Genomic DNA, 18,149 nt, shown 5'->3' on the forward strand with positions numbered 1-18,149 from the left:
TTGGAGCAGAGGTCCAGACAAAGCTGTTAACTTCTTTTACTGAATCTCTGTCTTTCTGCCTGCAGCCAAAATGAAAAATGAATAAATAAAATTCATTTTTGACATGCTGCAAAATTTCCCATACAATCACGAGTTTAAGAGTTTTCTAACTAAGGATATTAAACAGATGCATTGCTTCATGCAGTCATAAAAAGTCACTTGTACGGAAGTGTTTCCTTGGAGGTTTATTCAAAGTGTATTGCTTAATCTCGTCCTATAAAATAATAAGCAAAACATGCACTGCATTGATGGCACACATCATCATAACAACAATCTAAAGTACTCGTAAAATTTTATTACAGACCGGCAGCTAATCATCATACTACTGCACGCTCTTTCACTTTACTGTCCCTGGCAGTTATTCCACTGTTTTCAGTGCCGCTATTATTCAATCCAAGTGAAAGAACTGGAAGATAAACTTACTATGCATTGCAAAATGTTCATAACCCTTTATCTTTATCTCTTGCTGTACTCACAAACTTTATTGCATTTTATTGGGACTTAACGTAACAGACAAAATCCTGCAACAATTAGGGGACAGAAGTCAGCTAATTAGTAAAATGAGTTCACCTAAAGTGACAGACAGAGCAAGCAGAGCATTAATCACAGAAGCAGCCAAGATAGCATTGGTAACTCTGCAGATCAACAACTCGAGAGGGAGAATCTGTCGACAACTCTGAAATTGTGGCATAATTTTAAAATTTATGTTCAAAGTGTTAGTCATTGTATTGTATGTCGTAAAAAAAAAATTCCCCTTTTTTATAATGTTTATTTGTGTAGCTATATTCATAAGGCAAGTGCTTTACAAAACATCAAAGCAGAGAGAAAACCCTTTTAAGTGTTTAAGAGATCTAAATATGTCAAACACCTAAATAACTGCATAAAAGAAACAAAAGTTAAAATGTAGATTTAAGAGACTGGTTAAAAAGCCTGAAGTAATTTTCAATCTCAAACTCCATCAGTGGTTGATGGAGTTTGAGCTTTTCTACTATTAAAAGCTTTAGTGGAAAACTATTTTTAGTCCTGATTTAAAGAAGCCAACAGTTTCTGCACCATCTCTGGTTTTCATGAAGTGTGCTCTAAAGCTGAAGAGACTATAGAAACTTACCTCGGCTTGTTTAGTTTTGGTCATGGAAACACTGAGTTAGGTCCTAGGTAAGAAATCTTCTTTGGGCCTTAATCAGTGTTTGACCAATGATTTATAAAGTGGTGATATTCATTTGTGCCAGTGTTAGCCAGGATTCTTGCAGCAGCATTTTGGATGTGCTGCATTTTCAGCTGCCTTACTGACGTTTTACACAGACCAGTGATTATTTTAAGGATGTCATTAAGACACCCTTAAAATATTGTGACATTCTGAATATGACAATGTGCACCAGTTTTTCTGTGTCCGCTTCAATCTGCTTATTTTAGCTCCAACTAAAAATGTGAAGATGCAAGGTTTACCTTTAAATATAAATTTAGTACTTCTAAGAACTTAGGGTCATAATTGTTACGGTCTTACTGCGCTAATGTAATAATAAACTAAATTGTTTTTACACCAAGTGAGAGATGCAGGTTAGTGTAAATATTATGTTAATTTAAACTGCTATGTAAAAAAGCATCTCAACCTGTTCCTAGAGGGAAGCCCAGTCGGGGTGAGCCTGTCTACTCCGCTGTAATTCAGAGGGAAAATAACAGGAAACATGAGGCTGCCGGGTGAGGAGGGCTGGCCTCGCCGTAATGAGAGGAGTCAGGTAACCGCGCGGCTCACACCGACCTCTTTCCTCCTCACACACGGACTATAAAGACGCTGCAAGACCGAGGACATTATTACCTTTTCCACTCAGGCTGTGGCTCCCCGCCTTAGGCTAACTTCAGAGGACTTTAAAGAAAGTTTGAATTCTGACGTCGCCTCGTCCCGCTGTTTTCAATGTGACGAACGTGTGGCTGCGCAGCGGAGCGAAGAAAGTGGAGCCTTCTCAGGTGTTTTGACTCGTGTTGTTGCTCTTCCTTTTGGAGCCACGAAGGGAAGAGTCCTGGAAGCAAGATAATTACCCCCTTTACTTTTTAACGATTGGCGTTTTTTTAATTATTATTTTTAAACTTGGTGTATTTTTTCCAAGACGCAAAGCTTAAACAGGTGAGTGCACTTTGGCTCGGCTTTGGAAACATTTTTGCATGAATTTGTCTTAGTAAGTTCGGCGTACGTGCTCGACTGACACCTTTTGAGTGTGGGCCAGACGGTGGAAGTGAGCCGAGCCAGGTCTAGACCGCCCCAGCCGCTGTTGACTTGTCTGACCTCAATTAAAGATACCATTCACTATTGTATTTTTTTTTTGTCATTATTAAAAGTAAAAGTACCCCGTCAAGAAAACATCAACATGTGGGTCGTGAAGTATGGATATCGATTGTAGGATTTAACATTAGCCTGCACAAAGTTTTAAAATGGGTTAAGAACAGCAAATTCTGCTGCGTGTGCATTTGGGTTCATGACATCACAAGAGGTGCGAGCAGTTCAGCTGGCATTAGTAAACTGTATGGAGGGCATGCAACTTTGGATAGATTATGACGCATTATGAAGTGATTGAGATGAATGAGTTCATCCTTGTATTTGAGAAAGTGTTACCCATGATCATAAATGCTGTGAATAATGAAAGTGACATTGATTGTTTTCTGTGTATGTTCCTGCTTAGATTTTTCAGTCGGATTTGTTTTCGTGCTTATTTCCCTCACATAAAATTTTGTGCTATACCTCTGTACTTGTGGGATTTGTAAGTACTCAAGAGTAATGTGAAATTGAAAAGTAAAAAAAAAATATTGCTTTTATTACTGAGCAGATGATTTATGCCTTATGTGATGTTATCAGAGACGGATGTGTGTGAAATCTCATTTTTTAGGACCAAGATGTTATCATAAACTTGTCAATTACCTTTATAAAAAGGAATTAAGGAAAAACTGACCACGTTGGCACTTTGTTCAGTAGTTGGCAAACTGTATCAATTGTTAGTTTCGTACAGCAACTAGACTAACAATTAGAAGGCTTTAACAGCAGTTCTGCTAGATGACATATTTACTTTATGTTTACGATTACTTACCACAATATATACCTGTCTCTAAGGATTCTGGTTGAAATCAGTTTTCTGTCATCAAGTCAAAATCTGCATGGAGTTTAGATTCTATTAAGCAATAATTTGACATATTTGCTCTGTTGTTATTGGCTGAAGAGCCATAGTTGCAACTGCATCTTGCAACACCCCCCAAAACGAACCCATTCCATTCAAATTAAGATGTCAAATAAGGCCAGTCAGTATAACCTTACAGCTTTTTCCCCCCTCCTCATTCTGACTCAACAAAATTCTGTGAAATACAAAGCTGCCTCCTTACTTTTAGACAGCCGCACCAGATCTGTTTGACTTTATACAGCCAGAGCTGCTTAGCATGCAGCTGTGCATACTGATCTTCACAAGCAAGAGATACCAGTAGGGGCTGCTGAGGTGGCTTCTCTTTCTGTCAAACTGAAGAACTGAGGTACTTAAAGGCCCATCCAGGAGGTATTACTCACCTCCCGGCCTAATTTGGCTCTCAGATGGTAGTTAGTCTCTTGAAGGTTTGTTTACAAGTGCACTTATCCAGTTTCAAAGAAAAAAAAAATTCTCGTTAAGGATCTGGTGAAAGAATGCAAAGAAATGTCAAAGGACCAAAGCAGGCTGGTGGTACTGGTCAGCACTTCTCTATAGCATGTTCAAAAGAAATCTTTTCACCCTTTTGTCTTACCTTCCTGTTCATTATGTTTTCACAAGACACTTAACATCATTTTAATAGGGTCTTCTGTTTAGCCTGGAACTCCCATCACAAAATGACGTCACACCAGACTTAATCTAGTTCCAGTTGAAAGTCAGAAAGCCAGTGAGATTTGGTTACTCTGCTTAGAGTTGCATTGATTAATACACTGGTGACAGGAATCTGCTGATTTTTAGCTTGACCACGGGATGATATTCTTTTCACGATCAGGAAATTCCCCTCATATCTGAATGTTAAGAGGCAGAGGTAATGAACACTCCTCAGTGTGAACGCTGTTAGTGAGTGAAAAAGACTAAAGAATGCATACCTTCAGTATCAGATGTTTAAAATTAAATTGGAAGAAGCAGAGATATGTAAGAAGTTACTTAAAAGGCAACTGTATACACTTGCATATCGAGTCATGCTAGTCATTCATTCAGACTGCAAGAGAAAAAGATGGTCAACCATAACAGGAAGGTTGAATATTTTTTTGTAGCAAAGACTCAGTTTTATTCTTCTGAGTTTCCAGCTCTGTCTGTCATGGAGTCATGGAACATGTTTAATAGCTTTGTTAACCAATTCTTTCAATGCAAGATGAAAAGACTACTTAAATATCAAATTTGTAGTATTTTTGTTTTTAAAACAGTAGTAAAGCCCGATTGAACCTTCTCTCACTAACATGGTATGGTATCCTCTGCTCCTAGATATTAGAAATCTGACACAGAATTCAGATCCTAACGGTTTATAACTTCAACTATGAATATTTTTTATTTATGAGTAAGTCATATTGATCTTTGATCTTGTGGTTAGTGGTTAACCTCAGATTTTCAATCCTGACACGTTTTTTATAAATTGGAAATTTTAATCTGAGCACAAATCAAACACTGCATAACCCTCAAGATGTCTGCCATTGTTGTTTAAAATATTGACCATTTAACCAATCAATGAGGCCATCAGTTGTAAAGTTTAGCTTTTGATCTGTCTCTGGAAAATCTCCTCTAATGCACAAAAAGGGCACAGTGGGGAGTGTACTGGGTGGGATAGTTATTAAAGGCAGATAAAAAGGCAAGATGAAACTGTGGTTGTCAGCACCACCAATCAGCAAGTGTCTTATCTTTTCAAATGGCAATGAAAAGAACAGGAGGAGAATGAGAGTCTGACAAGGCTCACATAGATTAAAAAAACTGAGAGATAAAGGAGAGGTGACAAAAGGGTGGCTGGTAGTGAATGAATTAAATCCTCCACCTCTTTGCTGGCCAACATGATCAAGGCCGAATTTTAAGCAAGAGGGAAATTCCTTACTGTCCCATCACCTCCGGCATATGTCTCAATCATGTACAGTTTCACCATAAGACGTGTTACATTTATAGATGTCCCTCTGCACTGTGGTTCCAAGCTGAAGCAAACTTATGTGTGGTGACTAGCTTGTTTTAAACTATGAAAATGGTCAGGAGGAGTTTTGTTTGTTTTTTGGGGGTTAAGAGTCTCTTCTTTTCATATAAATGCTGTTCTTTGTCTTAATTTGCACAGGACACAAACAAACTTCCCTTCAGGGTTACTGTTACGGGCAAGCAGAAATTTGGCCTCAGGTGACAGAGTATATATAGAATAATGGAACAAAAACAGAGAGGTCATACATAAAACAGTACATACTTTGTTAATTGGACTTTAATTAAATTTTCTGCACATTAAAAAGAAGCAAGAAAACAAGCATAGGAGGCACAGTCCCATGACATTTTTAAGACAAAGCAGACTAGATGTGGAGCTGGGCAAGTAAATCAAAACAAGTTTATATCCATGTACTTTATTAGGAAGGTCTACGAAGTGAGTTTTGATTGAAAGATTTCAGTCAATACTCCTTCATTTTGTGCATGCGTTTTTGTTAAAGCAAACGGGAGAAGCTACCGATATGAGCTGAACTTCAATAAATTGCTATTGGTTCTGTTTTAAAATCATTTTAATTGCATGTGTTTTTGAAGAAAGATTTTGAATAGCAACATTTTTACTTTTTACATTTTTATTGTTGTTGTAGGAGTTTGCCCAAAGTTAGTGACTGTCAGGATCATAAGCATTTTTCCAGACTATAAATTTTCACTATGATGAAAGAGAAACTAAAACCTGTTGTTAAAATGTTGGATACACCCACTCATACAGTTTAAAAGTATAGGTGTCACTCTTAAACCTGTGTCTGCTGTGCTAATATAGACTAAATTGCTTCCCACAGAGCTCACCTGACTTGCATGTTTCTGCATGATGTCATCTTAGCTGTCCAAACATGTCTGAGATACCCGCCATGCCTCATCACTGAAATATGAACCATAGTGCAATTCTCTTTCATTTTACTCTTGCTGTTTATTTCTGTTTTAAGGGGTGGAGGAATTTTACAGCGTTCAATAGAGTTGCAAGATGTTGCAAAAATTATATTGCTCATTGCTTGTATTTCCACAGCTGGACTTAAATGGTAATCAATGATAGAAAACCTGATAATTATTGACAAAATTTGTGTTGGCCAATGTGACTTGGCAAATGAAGTAGCAAACAAAGATTCATTGCTTGTCAGAGTAGAGCAAACAACTAAATTACTATAGCAGGTCAAATAAATGTTTTGTTGTTGTTTACTTAAATGTTATGATGTAGGATGGTCCAAAAGACTTTTAAAGAGAAGTCATGTGACCCAGATGTACTGTGGAAAGGGATGAGCTGCTGGGCTTTCACTAGTTCTGCTGGGAAATAGTGGGTCTTATGTGGATGTTTTGTTCTGAATCTTCAGTTTTCTGGTTGTTATTGTTGACAAAGTTTGTCAACAATAACAAAGTAAACTTCTACTTTATAGAACCTACATATTGCAAAGAAAATTTCACACTGGAATATTGTTGAAGAAGGAATTGAGGCAAAACTCTGGTGTTACCTTGATTTGAGGACTTCTAATCTGGTCAAACATTTGTTCAAAATGCTTAGAATTTTTATCGAAAAACTCCTGTTGTCAACTGCTACAGGACTGTCATGTGGACAGGTTTGATCTAGAGAACTAGTAAACTAGTAGATCAATACTGCTCCTATTTGGACTCTTAGCAATTATGTGTTCACCATTTTTTCTAGTTCAGCCCAATAATTGTTCATCCACAAGGCAGGTGTACCTTTAAAGCAATATTTTAACTTGATGAAGATGTTTCTTCTGACTTGTGTATATAAATGTTTATCAAAATGCTACAATGTGCCATAGACTTTGGCAAAAAAAAAAAAATCTATGTGTCTTTGATTACACTTTATATGATAGAGCATGTCTGAAATTCTTGACATCCATTAGAAATTGTGAGAGTATGTGGGGAAAATCCAAGGCTGTACACCCTCCCATAGCACGCCATACTGTTGTAGAGCATCCTAATTACACTTACTTGAGAACAGATGTTTTCATCAACACAGCAGGATAAAAGCAGCAATTCTCTGCAGCTGGTTTGTGACACGTCATGGCTAAGGGAAAGCGCTCATCTAGGACCTGCGGCTGTGCATTGTGGCGGTTCACAACTCAGCTACAAGACCACATATGAATACCTTTAAGTTGGAGAAGTCACAGTAGCAAGTATTATTAAACAATACAAGATGTTATACACTGACATGCAGGTATTTGCCAAACTTGATGGCATCCTGAAGAGGTAATTCAGTCATTTGATTCAGCTGTGTTGGATTATGAACCACCAGCACAGCAGATCTTGGAGACCCCTACAAAGACAAGGGTATAAAAAAATTTGAAAAATGCATCACAAATGTAAATAAAAATATTTTCTTTTGCCCCATAATGATACCCTTTGTACATCATCTTTTTATCTTTTGGAAAATGGATGTGTCTTTTCCATTCAAAATTCGTCTAATGAGAATAATGAAATTATTTTTGGCTTAACTGCACATCTTATAAATTTTATAGGCTGTTCAGAAAGGCCATTACATTAATTTTCTGGTTGGCATCGAACACAAATGCTTTCAGTTAACAATAAAAATAATGTAAATCTGTCAGAATCCAAAATGGTAAATGATATGCTGCTTTCATATTAAATGTAATCGCGAGTTAAGTGAGAAAGGAAGAGATTACTGCCAGGCAGGACTGATTATCGCTTTAGCAACCACCAATTAAGATCTACCTCTCTCTTCAGTCAACATTTTATTATTAGCTGACCAAGTTCAGGATGTTTTTTTAAAAATTTAATTTCTTCATTTTATGCTATGAATTAACTGAAAGACAGCAAAATGCCAGTTAATGCAGGATTTAATATATTTTTTGGCAGGGTTGGTGTCCTGGTGATGAAAGAAACTAATACATAGTAAGCACTAAGTGGTGCCAGGAAGCTATCTACTGTTGCACATCTTTCCAAAGCCGGAACTAATCTGTGATATGGTTTATGTAGTCAATTATGTGGTAAATCATGTCTTTATATCTTTGCCAGTTTACAACTAATTTAGAGGAAACTCACCTGCTGCTGAATTGTGCAGAGTGCCAAAGGAAGATCTAAGTCCCACGCTGAAATGAGTCAGCTTCTTTGGTGGCTGAGCTTCTGTTCTGCAAACTGCTAGAAATGTGTTTTCCATGTGCAATATGGACATTTTACATCAGAGGAGGTGGAATTCATTTGATTTCATTTCTCTTGCCGCTGTCAGACATTGTTCTACCTGGCCATACAGTTAAACAAATGAGTCATTCTCCCTGCTTTGCTAGAGCTCTGTAAGTCTAGCTCTATCAGTGCTGGGTGTTATTCACATCGCAAATCATTTTGTCCATTTAAACATTAAAGATAAAATTCAGAAGGCACCTGCAGTCCAAAATGTGATGCTTTTCTATAGAAGATAAGTCTTTATTAGTCGATTCTGGCACAACACCAGGCCAACTCAAGAACTACTTCTTTTCTTCAAAAATAAAAAAGTCTGTTATAAGCTGTCAAGCTTAAATTGTTAGTTTTGTATTTGTTGAGAGAGCTTCTTTAAAGTCCCCTTACCTATTCCACAATATATGATCTCACCTTGAGTTTGTGGATAAAGCAAACGCTTCCTTAGAGTTGTGAATCCTAGCAGGTATTCGCACCATCTGTTTTAGCTGATCTCAGCAGCTATATAACTCTGATGGTGGTTATTAAGGATCTAGAATCTGAAGTGACCCGAAGTCCAGCGGACATTGGAGATGATATGTGGAAACAACATTAATGTTTATTAAACATTTTGTGCAAAGAATATAGAAATGACAAGGGGAGGAGTTGGAGCGAAATTGATACCACATGCGTTGCAGGTAGATTGTAGTAAAGCATTGATTAATGCCTGGTTTTAAAATTAGTTCACTGGACTTGTAGCCATTATTTTGTGCCCATTGTTGGACACCACACGGCAGGACCGAACCCGATCGAACCGTTATACCTAGGATTTCTGTCGGCTTATGTGTGGTCTGTCAGGTTTTGAAAATGGGCCGACAATCGGCCGACAACTCTAAGACCGTGCAGTGTGCGCTGGGCATTACACTAAGGAACTGAGGAAGGGAGAGGTCAGCGGAGAGCACCGGAGTTGAGCCTTTTTTCATTCAGTGTCATCAACAGAAAGAGAAAAAGGCCGGAAGAAATGATAAAGTCGATAATTAAAATGAGGTTGATAGTTTTAATTTATCGTGCGATTAATTGATTTATTGTTTATCGCGACAGGCCTAGTCATAGTTGTTTGAAAATTATCCAAGTAGACTCACCTGATCCAAAAATATTAACTTATGACCCAGACTGAAACAGTCAATCTAGCTTGCAAGCTTTTACCATGCTGATGATTTACTTACTTTTCCAACAATCTCATAGAAATATGACATGTTTTTATTACAGGTAAGAGGCTTTATATAACCTCTCTGGGAATCTGGGACTCATAATAACAGCTTAGAATTACTTCTCCGGGCACTTTCACATGTTGACACCAACTGGTTAAAGCTTTATGATGTAAACTTTAGCTTAGAATAGAAACATTTCGATGTTGATGACAACTTGTGCCATGAGAAATGGTGAACTAATACTGAACATAGAGAAGTTGTTTTTCACCAGAGGACAGCTATTTTTGGGCTGTGCCAGAAACACTAAGTTAGATTATGTTTAAAAGATTTAGATTTTCCAGCCTATATCTGTTGGTACCAACATCAAGATGCATCTGCCACCAAGTAGCATCAATTCCTCACCTTATTTCTTTTATCCCATCACATCAACAGCCTAAGAGTCTTTAATGACTTGCAGTTGTCTTTCTTGTCTTGTAAGAGAGGCCAAAGTGTACTTTAAGCTATTGAACTTCAAATTCAATAGTTACAATGAAATTTGTTTGTTTTACTTATGAAATTAGGTGAATCAATTTGAGAGCTGGTTACTCGACTAGTAATTTTACTTTGAATTTTTTTTAATACAGGGAATTGGCGCTTAAGTGGCATTATATGAAATCAGTGCTGAATGTTGTTTCTGTAATGTTGTTTTGTTTCGTCCTAATGAATCAGATTAGATTCAACCTTCAGATTATCTGGAAAAATGTGTGTCGTTGTGGCCAGAGATCTGAGGCACAGCAGCCTCACAGTCTTTTGACTCTTTGACAATAGGCAAAAATGAACTGAGGCTGGATTACACCGGTCGTGCATTCCTTTCCAAACCTGTTTGAAATGCAAACACAGACACATTAATCCTGCACACAGAGACAAAGGACTGGAGCAAGCCAAAATGTGCCATATAGATTTTCCTTTAAAGTACAGAAGTAAAAACATCCTCATAAAATTTTAAAAACCTTAAATCATAGATGAGTTTGAGCAGGCTGTGTTCACTCCAGTTTAGGTAATGCTTCATTTCTCTTCTATGCTTAGGTTGTGAATAAATAGAGCCTGAAGCAAATCTGCATTAGTATTCCCACCAAACAAGATAGTTTTCATTTCAGCGCGTTTGCCTAATGTTATTCTGTTTCTCTTTAGGACTACCACCTGTCAAAACATGCTTCTAATTCCTGTAGTTTGGTCTTTGTAAAATTGCTTGGTGAGCGATTAAACCACAGCAAAGCTTGAACAGATAAATTGCAGCCATCTGTCTCTGGATAAAAATGGACAGATACTCTGCAGATTTGCCACGAAAGATTCTAAAGTTGCTCAAAACTCACAGTTGAGAGACTTTTTCTTTTCTCAAAAAGCCAAAGCAGTCAAGACAAACCTTATTTATGCTGCTGCAACTGCACCAGCTTCACTGTGAATTTTACATGGTGTTTTCATGATTTGTGAATTGCATAAATTCACAAATGTGAATTTATTCAGATGTTGCATAACAGCAGGAATGAACTGCCATAGATAGGATTTTCAGGGTGTAATGTTAGTTAAGATAGTAACTACTGTTATGCTGCTTTATACAATATGACAAATTGCACAACTTGTTGCTTCATTAGAATCAAGTCAGAGAAGTCCAACAGAAATATCAGACAACATGTTGTCTGTTAATGCCCTTATCATTAGAGCTGAGTTCAGAGAGAGAAAGATGGAGAACAATGAGACAGTGATTGCTACTTCTACCAGCCCCTTATCATGGCTGAACAAAGTTTTGTAGAAGGAACAGTCGTGCTGAATGGTTTTTAGATACTGATATTTGTTGTAGGAAGTTGGTGTGTCTTTCAAACTTAATCTCTGCCTACTCACTGTCCAAGACTTTGTTTCATTGGGAGTATAACAAGATAATATTAGCTGGGTAAGTAGTCAAATTGGGGTTGTCAACAGTTGCTTAACACACATGACACTCACAGCCTGTCAACTATTGCTTCAAAACAGCATTGCCTTAAGAATAGTAATGGGTAGCACTGCTTTAGTTTCTATGGAATTGTGTTAATCAATTCTAGAGACATTTCCAAAAACTGGAGTTTGTCTCTCCTGTAAGAGGTCAAAGTGTAGGAAGTCACTTTCTTTGGCACTTCATTAGAAGAACCATAGGTTACCAATAACTAAAGAGCCTTGGTATTGGGAACTATCCCTGTGCACCCAGTACTTTTCCACTTCTTGGTAGACTTTCTTGTTGTCGTTGCTAAAAATGCCTAAAACTTTGATTTAACTTTATAATTATGAACAGTCTATGCTTAATCATCAGTGTAGCACAGCTATTGTACTCTGGCTCTGGAAAAAGCCCCAAGTCTTGAGTAAGACTACACTTAAGATACTGACAGGCTGGAAACAGGCACAGCACAATATGTCAGTGGGAACCTGATGAAGAACATATTTGAGAATTCACAGCCTCAGTTGCTTGTTAGGACTTGTCAGAACAGGTGCCTCGCAACCTGATTTCCCCCTATTCTCATCACTTCTTCAACTTTTTGTTCTGTTGCACATTTGAACCTTTCTGGTTGCCTGCAGGATTTTCCATTTCTCCTTCTTGTGTGTGTGTGGGATTCATCCTTCTGTTGTTAGGCTCTTCTTAGAGCTGAGTCAGATTAAGCTTTTTAAAAGACTGAGAAATCCCAAAAGTACATTTCCATCTGCACACTACTTTGTGTGATGTTCAGGATAAAGAGCTTTAATTAATATAGTTCACTAATGTTGTGTTGGTGTCTGAAGGAAACTTTACCTTCAGTAATCACCCATATGCAGAGTTAAACACAGTGCACTCCACATCAAGGTTAAAATGCTGCTTTCCCTCTTACCCTGTATTCTAATATGTCCCTCAGCTGCCTTTGCACAGGGTTTCTAAGATAAAGCTGTTGAGAGACAGAGTTTGTGTGTCCCAAAATAATAAAGGAACACTGATTAACTGTCTTGCTGCAAAGGGAGGCGGGGAAGGGGGCAGTTGATAAACCACTGTCTCCTGCTCTGAACAAGGTCATCACTCAGAGGAGTCGAGAACAAATGGTTTTGCACTGAACTGAAATTCAGCCCAAACTGACTAATTTTTTTTAATTAGGGGCAATGGAGAGTTCTCTCTCAGCTTGTGTATTGTTTAAGACTAAATTATATGTTTTTATAAACCTCAGTTTAAGCCATTTAAGATTTATTATCCAGTTAAAACCAAATATTTAGATACACCGGATGACCTAAACCATGATATTTTCTCTCATTTACCCAAACTATTTCTAAGTGGTTTAAGTCAGAAGACGAAGAGAGAGATTTTTAGAGTCTTTTTCTCTTTGAGTTCAGATGTTTACATTGTATTTGGTACAATTGCCTTCTAAAATGAAAAACTTGGGTGAGTGTCTTGTCACAAACTTCCTACAACAGGTTTCTGGAGTTTTGGTCCATTTGTCCCAACAAAACTGCTGTAACTTAGGCAGGTTTGTTGGCAGTCTTGCTCACACACACATTTTCAGCTCTGCCAACAAATGTTCTACTGGACTGAGATCAGGACTGTGTGATGGAAATCTTATGAAGGTCATTTTTCATGACTAATATACTGAAACGTTGTGTCATTATTTTCACGTTAAGTTCTTTCCTCATGATGGCATCCGTTTTAAAAAGTGCACCATTCCATCTGGACCGAAACACTTCACAAGACACTGCCACTGCAAATTTTCTAAGTTGGGACAGTATTGTGATGCTTACAAGCTTTGCCTCTGTTTATGTACACATGTATCTTCCACTCTGATATATATGTATGTATATATATATATATCAGAGTGGAAGATACATGTGTGGTACATTACGTTTGTGAACAAATACAAAACAAAGAAAACAAACAGAAAATATTGTTTATTATTAAGGTGGTTACAAGGTGGAAGTTGACATGTTATGAGCCGACTAATGAGGTTCTCTCAGAGTTGTAATAGTTGACTTATTAAAGGGTAATTTGGTTTTGTGGGTTGAAGTGATGGCAGATCTGTGTGAGTGGCTGGATATGAGTGCTGTGGTACATTGCTTGATCCTTATCAGTTTTTGCCATTAAAACAGATTGGATGAGTTCCACTGAAGCGCACCAAGATGAACCTGATCTCTGCCCAGTTAAGGGTAGTTTCTTCAGTGACAGTGCATCTGAAAATAGAGCAAAACTGGAAAGTTTGCAGTTTCAGGGAGCTATGCTTTGCCGCATGCTCTGGTTTTTGGTGGAATCGATGTGAACTCCCCTTCAGAATAGGGGCTCATGTTGTTTATCTTTAGCTTTCCCAGGAAGAAAAAAAGTATAATATTTTAGACTTATTTTTCTGGATAATTCTGCTAATTGCTATAGCCCTTTTTGTTGATGGAATGAGTGGATCATTTATATTTGTTGCTTTGGTCAGAATTTTCAAGATCCTACACCCTTCCAGATCTGTTCTTTCAAATGTGCAGATGCAGCTGGTAGATGGTGATTTTGGCTTAGTTTATTTATCAGAAAACCTCACCAAAAACTGTGCCACTCAAAGAGCTTTTGTGTATCCATTGTCGCTAATTAGATTTACTTCAGCCATCTGTATGTTTGGCAGGAGGCATAAGAAGTAAACAAACTTGTTTGACCTTGTCGCGAGGCTTGCTAAATAGGAGTTATTAGAGATGTTGCTTGTGTTTCTAGTTTAATTTAGAATAAAAATGTCTGGTAACCATGTCTAAAGTGGTGAGAATACAGGAAGAAGCTTGAACCAATTTACCAAATATTAAATATCTTTAGTTTGCATGAATTATTATTTAAATCCCCTAGTTTGTTTAAGAAATGGATTGCTGGACCAACATTTGGACGATGTTGACCACAATCTCAAACTTCTGATCTAATTTGCAATTATTCCACAGATTTTGATAAACTTCAGAATGTTTTCACAGAATGCATAATAAAAAATTTGAAAAAAATCTTTCTTTTTTGCATTGTGTACATTTAGATGTATTATTATTGTCTTTTGTTTGCAGGCTGTACTAGAATAAGTTTTAATGATGATTTCATTTCAACTGTGAGACATTTTTATCATGGTAAATAGTAGTTTTATCCTTAGGGGTTCAGAAGAAAGTACTGTTAGTTTTCTTGAGTTCTTTAAAAAGCCCAAACAATGCCATTTCAGAGAACTCATTCAGATTTAAGAGGAAGGAAGGGAAATAGTTTAAAGACAAGACTCTTATAATCAGTTGCTTTAGTTTGAAAATTGACTCTTGGAATTATACTGCTTAACGATTCAAGAGTAAGACATTGTGCTGACACAGCACTGGAAGTTTTATTCACTACATACACTGACTTTGATGGGAGAAGTTGCAACAATTAGATGTGGGTCTGCTAGCCTCTATTTTCTAGGATTACATGTCACAGGTTTGGTTTTCAGTTAACACCAATGTCAATTGTCACATGCTTGGCGTAGCCACAGCTTATTTGTGCAGTTTCTGAGTTCATTTACCAAACTGATTGTTTGCAAATGAAACGCATGCAACTAAATATGATTTTTCTTCTCTCTGTTCTGACTGCATTAATCTGAGCAAAAGTATGAGGGAGACCGAAGGAAATCATTTCCGATTTAGCAGTGAAACTTGGAAACATCTGTTGCATTGCATTCCTGAGCAGCCACAGCAGAGTTTAGACGGAGAGCGGTGGGTGTCTGTTTTGTGTACAATTGTTTCTGCAGTGGGCAGCAGCAGGCAAAGGCTAAGATCTATCCACCTCCTGCTCAACAGAGACTCTGTACTGCACACACACTAGTCTTATGTGTGTGTGTTCTTTTGTATGTCGGTGTGTGTCAGTCAGTGTGTATGTGTGAAGCCTGATGGTTCACCGTTGATCCCCCTCAATCTCTCTTATAATTGCAAAGGGAGTTTGCTTCTTTGAGGGCTATTTTTTGCTTTTTTATCACCGTCTCTTCTCTCAACACTGTTTAGTCAGATTGTCAGTGCATTAAACTTCCTAACCACTGAACACTGGGACCTGTTAGAAGATTTCGTTTGATTTTTCCCTTGCAGTCATTCCTTTGAAGCTCTGAAGCTTACATTCTCCCTGGTGATCATTTGAGCAGGCTTACTGTATGTATCTCAAAAGTTAACCCACAGGTATTTATGTGACAGGCAGATTTACTTCTTGTGTGTTCAGAGATGTACACATTATGTGGACCTCGCTGGCACTCATAGCCTTTTCACATTTCGTCACGCTACAGCAACAAACGTCTGTGTTTTATTGGGCTTTTTGTAATAGAGCAATGCAGAGTTGTGAAATGCAAGGTAAATCATACATCATTTTCCCTCTTTACTATGGTTCCTCCAAATGAAGTCTGGTGAATATAAAGGTCTTCAGAAGTCACTTAATAGGTAATTGGAGTCAGTTTGTACAGAATTTAATGTCAGTATAAATGCGTCTTTTCAATGCAGATCTCAGATGTTTGTTAGAGACCATTAGTGAACGAAAGAAAACAGCAGATAGGTCAGAAATTTGTGAAGAAGCTAAAATGATTAAGTTGTATGAAATTTGTACTTAAGCATTACACTGAGCAAATGAAGAGGAGTTTGGCACAACTGCAAACCGACCAAGATATGTCCGTTCACCTGGACTAACAGGTTGGGCAAGGAGAGGATTAATCAGGAAAGCAGCCATGAGGGTCGTTGTAATTCTGGGGGATTCTCACAGCCTGGCTGTGACAATCTGTTGCCAGGCAACTATCAACAACGCACCTCACAAATTTGGCCTTTATTGAAGAGTGAATAGAAGAAAGTTATTGCTGATTGAAAGCCATAAGACTTGTGTTGGCAGTTTCCTGCACTGAGGGGAAGGTGCTGCGGTCAGATGAGACCCAGATTGCATGTGTTTGCAAGAGGAAACACTCTGTGTGTGGGGGGGGGGTTGAAAACACTGCCCATCACCCTGAGGAAAGTATCTCCACTTTGTGGTGACAGCATCATACTGTGGGGATTATTTTCTCCTACAGAGACGGGGTTGCTGGATGGTTGATTAGGAGAAAATCAATTGTCCAGCAAATAAACACACTTGGGTAAACTATACAAAATGGAACAAGATAATAGGCCCATAAAATAAGTAGCAGAGCTCTACTCAAAGTACGGACAAAAACAAAACAACACTAAGTCAATCAAACCGACCTTCTAAAATGAGACAGAAGGGAAACGTAAATTAAAGCTCATCAGCCCACAAAATGCACAAACACCTATCTGAAACTAACATGAGCAAATCCCCTCCCCACAATCTCCTAATCAGCTCCTTTTTTACACCTTAGTGCACCAGCCAAAGGTAACTCGGAAAACAAAAAGATTAAATCAAGTCAGACACACATAACAAGGTTAACTAAATAGTGCACACTTTTTTTAGAGTGCAGCCTTATGTGACTGTGTAAATAAATGAAATCTAAACCAAAACAAATTATGTTACTCTGTAAATTACACTTATGTCTTGTTTTCTTTAGACATAAGACATAGTCTGATGTATAATTCTGTATTGTAGTTTTTGGTGTAACTTTACTACACTGGTATGGCTGTAACTGCAGCCATCAGAGGTTCAGATCAAAGCATACTTTTGTTTTAGAATGGCCCAGTCATGAAATCAAAATGGGAATATTTGATAAAACTAGAAAACATAGCTGTTTCCAGATGGTCTTCATCCAACCCAGCCTTAGCTTCAGCTATTTTGCAAAGATCAGTAGACAAAAAAATAATAATTCAGTGCGAAGAGAGACATGCACGTACTGTAGCATCACAAAAGTGTTAAAAGTATTGACTCAGAGGGGCTGAACATAAATATAATGCAGACTTTTCACATTTTTGTGTATTTGGAATAAAAAAAAGCAAACCATCAGTCACTTTTCTCCCACTTGACAATAATGCACCGTGTTTATGGATGTAAGGGGCCAAAATGTGAACAGATTCAAGAGGTGTAGATGTCAGACAGCAGTTAGACCTTGCATGCTCCAAAATGCCCTTGTCCATTAGCTGTGACATATAGCTGTCCAGAACGTTGCAGACAGACGCGCACAGAGCTGGAATGTAGTGTTTTCGTTCCGCTGACCTGAACTGTCAATCAGAAGAACCTTGTGCTGTTTCAGCAGTGCCATCCAGGCTCCACAAATTCCACCCATACCACCCACACATGTACGGTACACGCAGACACACAGCCTTCCACTGTGTGAGAGATTTATTTCTATCTCAATACGCAGGATATCCATCTCTAATAATGTGATTCCTGCTGCAGAGTCTGTAAAGCAACTAAAAATCAATAACTGATGAAAAAGCACTTTTACAACAATCCACTCCGTCCATCTCTCAAGCTACAGAGTGATTGCCTCTTTCATTTCTCCCGCCTGCAATTGAAGTTCTATCTAAGAATTTGCTTTACGGCTTGCTGCCTGTTTGAGTCGGGCTTTTCCTGAGCGATGGCGGGCGATGACAGCAGAGGATGCTCAGGTTCAGGGATCGTGCGACCGCATGTTCCATCTCTAATCGTCTGGTCGACATTGTTTGT

General features: G+C 38.0%; 1 protein-coding gene across 3 annotated transcripts in view; it reads left to right on the forward strand.

The window, feature by feature from the left end:
• Nucleotides 1-1,714: 1,714 nt before the first annotated feature.
• The window catches only part of palm3 (paralemmin 3), a 38,968-nt gene continuing 22,533 nt past the window's right edge, over nt 1,715-18,149 (forward strand). For 2 of the 3 annotated variants that reach the window (XM_028018521.1, XM_028018522.1), the window contains exon 1: nt 1,715-2,161. The gene's annotated coding sequence lies outside the window, so the exon portion shown is untranslated. The remainder of the gene's footprint in view (nt 2,162-18,149) is intronic. The other variant, XM_028018520.1, reaches the window with a different exon arrangement.

The sequence above is a fragment of the Xiphophorus couchianus genome, chromosome 5 (assembly GCF_001444195.1).
Source record: "Xiphophorus couchianus chromosome 5, X_couchianus-1.0, whole genome shotgun sequence".
Lineage (NCBI taxonomy): Eukaryota > Metazoa > Chordata > Actinopteri > Cyprinodontiformes > Poeciliidae > Xiphophorus > Xiphophorus couchianus.